The sequence below is a fragment of the Capsella rubella genome, unplaced genomic scaffold, assembly GCF_000375325.1.
Source record: "Capsella rubella cultivar Monte Gargano unplaced genomic scaffold, Caprub1_0 scaffold_3, whole genome shotgun sequence".
Classification (NCBI taxonomy): domain Eukaryota; kingdom Viridiplantae; phylum Streptophyta; class Magnoliopsida; order Brassicales; family Brassicaceae; genus Capsella; species Capsella rubella.
In genome coordinates this window covers 10,862,354-10,866,679 of record NW_006238921.1, presented here as the reverse complement: position 1 = coordinate 10,866,679, position 4,326 = coordinate 10,862,354, and the positions used below count along the sequence as shown (strand labels likewise).

General features: G+C 40.9%; 1 non-coding gene across 1 annotated transcript; it reads right to left on the bottom strand.

Annotated features, from left to right (window-relative positions):
• Positions 1–1,111: 1,111 nt before the first annotated feature.
• Positions 1,112–1,218, bottom strand: LOC111831758. The gene has a single exon (XR_002834894.1). It is a non-coding gene; the product is annotated as a small nucleolar RNA R71 (small nucleolar RNA).
• Between the last annotated feature and the right edge of the window lie 3,108 nt (positions 1,219–4,326).

Sequence of the window (4,326 nt, the reverse complement as noted above, 5' to 3'; positions counted from 1 at the left end):
TGGCTAGGAAATTACAAATGAGTTTAGTAATTGAATATTTAAATTTAGTGTTTAGTGTCTTGAGAGAGAATTAGTCTAAACTTCTGTTCATGTTCAAGAACGATTCTTCATGTTTGAATTCCTTATTGCTTTTATTCGTTATTCATTGATTCTCTAAAAATACCCTGTTTCCCGATGCTTTAATTCATAAGTTTAAATCTCTGTTTTTTGCATTTTTTTATTTACAAAACTGAAAACCAAACAACAAATCTTTTCCGCTTTAGCTAAGAACGAGTCTCACAAGTGTTTAGTGTACCATTGCTTCTTGTGATCGATCCCGCATATACTTTACTTCGGTTAAGTTATCGGGTTACATAACATTGTAATTAAGTTGACGCCGCTGCCGGGGAGCAATTGCGTTACCTAAAGATTTAGGATTAGTTTTTAGTCTAGAGCATTATTTTTTACAGTTACTAATTATCACTCTCGTTCTCTCTGTGGTGTTTTCAGGTGTAGGACCCGTAGCGAAGGCTCATCACATCTCGCAGAATACCAAGCTGATATCAGAAAGTTTGAGAGAGCGAATAGAAAGAAAAAGTCAGCACAAGCACAATCAAGAGTTGCTGAAATGGCTGAAGACAGTCAACATAATCGGTTTCAAGAACTTCCTCTGATACCTACTGGTTGAAACGCTGCTGCTGCACAAGCTGCTGCGCAAGCTGAAGCTGCTTATTTAGCAGCACCGAATCAACGACCCGTACCTGTTCGGCAAACGTTAAGGGATCATGATACCCCTAATGTTGAACATAATCGGGACAGATTTCAGTACCCTCTTATTCCCAGGAACGATTTTGAGATCAAAACCGGATTGGTATCTATAGTGAAGCAGAATCAGTTCCACGGTCTCGCCTCAGAGAATCCCGTCTACCGTTTGGATAACTTTGAGGATGTGTGCAGCACAATAAAGATGAATGGGGTGCCGGATGATGCTATCAAGTGCAGGATGTTCATATTCTCTTTGGCTGACAAGGCTCACCGTTGGTTCATGTCCTTGAATTTTGATAATCTGCGAAGTTGGGAGGACTACAAAGCTTTTTTCTTAACATAGTACTTCACCCAATCCAGAACAGCCCTCCTGAGGAATAAGATCACTACCTTTCAGCAAGGTGGTACGGAGTCTTTCCATGATGCTTGGGAGAGGTTCAAAGACTAGTACAGGGAGTGTCCTCATCATGGCTTCCCACATGCCATGCTTATCAACACGTTCTACAGATGATGTGATAAAGTTTAGAAGATGGCACTAGATACTGGTAGTGGTGGTAAATTTATGACCAAGTCTGATACGGAGGCTGAGTTGTTGATTGAGAATATTGCAGGTAGCAACAGCAGCCAGGATATTGACTATGACAGGTCGCAAAGAGGCGGTGGAGGTGAATCGAAATGGAAAATTCAGCAACAAGGTGTTTGTACCAAAACCATAGGTCACCAGGAAATGGAAAATTCAGCAACAAGGTGTTTGTACCAAAACCATAGGTCGCTGGTCAAAGTGGTTTTCAGCAGAAACCCAGTTCAATAACTTCCAGGTAGGTTACCAAGCACCTGGAAACACCTCTTCAGGAGATAACGAGATGAAACAGATGGTGCAACAGATTCTTGAGGGGCACAAAAAGAATGGAGTTGATATCAATGTCAAGGTTGATAGCATGTACAATGATCTTCATGATAAATTTGAGTCACTAGCTTCGCATGTTAAAACGCTTGAGAATCAAGTAGCCTAGACAGCATATGCTTCTACAAAGCCAATGGGAGTTCTTCCTAGTAAACCAGTAGCGAACCTAAAGGACTAGAACGGTAGTAAGGAGTATATCCATCTGAGGAGTGGTAAACAGCTCAATCCAATTCTGGAGAAGGAGAAGACGATAGCCATCCAATCTAAACCACGGGTTGAAGAAGTAGAAGCTGGGAAGATAGAAGATCCTTAAAAAGCTGCGACACCCCCCTATGTGCCTAAGCTGCCTTGTCCAGGTCGCTTGAGAAAGATTCAGAGAGAAAAAGAGTATGCTCGATTTGACGAGATTATGTAGGAGCTTCAAGTAAAGCTTCCATTCCTTGAGCTGGTTATGAATGTTCCTATCTACAGGAAACATTTAAAAGACATTCCGACTAACAAGAAGACTCTTGAAGAAGGAGCTGTGTTGATTAGTCATGAGTGTAGTGCTATTCTCCAGAATATTGTGCCTAAGATGATGGAAGATCCTGGCAGTATTGTGTTGCCTGGTAGGATTGGAGAACATACTTTTGATAGATGTCTATGTGATTTGGGAGTAGGAGTGAGTTTGATGCCATTCTCGGTTTCAAAAACATTGGGGCTCACTAATTTCACCCTAACCAAGATGTCTCTGATACTTGCTGATCGTTGGAGTGGCTGAGGATGTGCATGTACGGGTTACAAATTTCTATATTTCTGGGTTGATATAATGGATGAGCTCCTTGAGGAGTTGAGTATGGATGATCCTCTTTAGATTTCCATGGTTAAGGAAGAAGATCAGTTTGGGTATCTTGCTGAAACAACTATTGGGTTTGCTAAGCTGCTCGATTCTGCGCCACCAATGAGTTATGAGGTGGAAATTTCAGAGATTGAGATAACTAAGAGAACGTTGCAGCAGACCTAACAGCAAACGACTGCGATGATTGGAGCGAGCTAAAAGCTCCAAAAGTGTAATATAAACCACTTCCTAGTGGGCTAAGGTACGCGTTTCTTGTTCCTAATTCCTCTTATTCTATGATAATTAATGTTGAGTTGAACAATGTGGAGAGTGCCTTGTTGTTGTGTGAATTGAGAAAGTATAGAAAAGCCTTGGGTTATTTTCTTGATGATATCACATGCATCTCTCCCACTCTTTGTATGCACAGGATATATCTAGAAGATGAATCAATGACTTTTGTAGAACATCAGAGACGGTTAAACCCGAATCTCAGAGATGTTATAACGAAAGAGATAATGAAACTTCTAGATGCGGGTTTTATCTATCCTATCTCTGATTGTACTTGGGTGAGCCTGGTCCATGTTGTGCCTAAGAAAGGTGGTGTCACTGTGATTATAAATGAAAGAATGAACTAATACCAACAAGAACGGTCACATGACACCGTATGTGCATTGATTATCGAAAACTTAACTCTGCAACCCGTAAAGATCATTTTCCACTACTCTTTATTGATCAAATGCTTGAAAGACTGTCAACCCATCCATATTACTCTTTATGGATGATTTTTCTGTGCATGGTATATCTTTTGCTGCTTGTTTGTCTAATCTATGCAGGGTACTTCAGCGTTGCGAGGACAAACACTTGGTTTTAAACTGGGAGAAGTGTCATTTCATGGTGCGGGATGACATTGTACTTGGGCACAAGATTTCAGAAAAGAGTATTGAGGTTGACAGAGCTAAGATTGAAGTTATGATGAGTATGCAGCCACCGAATTCTGTTAAAGGAGTCACGAGCTTTCTGGGACATGCTGGGTTCTACAGGAAGTTCATCAAAGATTTTTCTAAGATTGCTAGACCTCTCACGCAGTTGTTGTGCAAGGAACAGAAGTTTGAGTTCAATGAGAGCTGTCTGTAGGCATTCAAAACGATTAAAGAGTCTTTAGTGAGTGCTCCTATTGTGCAACCACCAGATTGGAGCTGCCTTTTGAGGTGATGTGTAATGCCAGTGATTATGTTGTGGGCGCTTTTTGGGACAGCGAAAGGATAAGAAATTGCAAGCTATTTACTACGCCAGTCGCACTCTTGATGGAGCACAAGTAAATTATGCCACCAGAGAGGAGCTCCTTGCAATAGTGTTTGCTTTTGAAAAGTTCAGATCATATCTGGTTGGGTCTAAAGTCATTTTTCACATGGATCATGCTGCTTTGAGATACTTATTGTCTAAAAAAGATGCCAAGCCGAGATTATTGAGATGGATACTCTTGCTGCAGGAGTTTGACTTGGAGATCAAAGACAAGAAAGGTATTGAGAAGGGGGTAGCTGATAACTTGTCAAGACTATGAGTTGAGGACGAGATCCCTATGAGAGATACCCTTCCAGGAGAATAGCTAGCATCAATTGAAGATTGTTACATTGCTGAAGTGGAGAGAGCACATAAAAACGCTCTTGAGCTCATGAAATTACACACATGGGAGAGTAATTTGGTATGCTGATTTGCTAATTACTTATCTTGTGATGTTCCACCGCCTGATTTCACCGGTTACACAAAGAAAACGTTTTTGAGAGATGTTCGACATTACTACTGGGACGAGCCTTATCTCTACAAGAAGTGTGCTGACAACCTTTTTAGAAGATGTATTCTA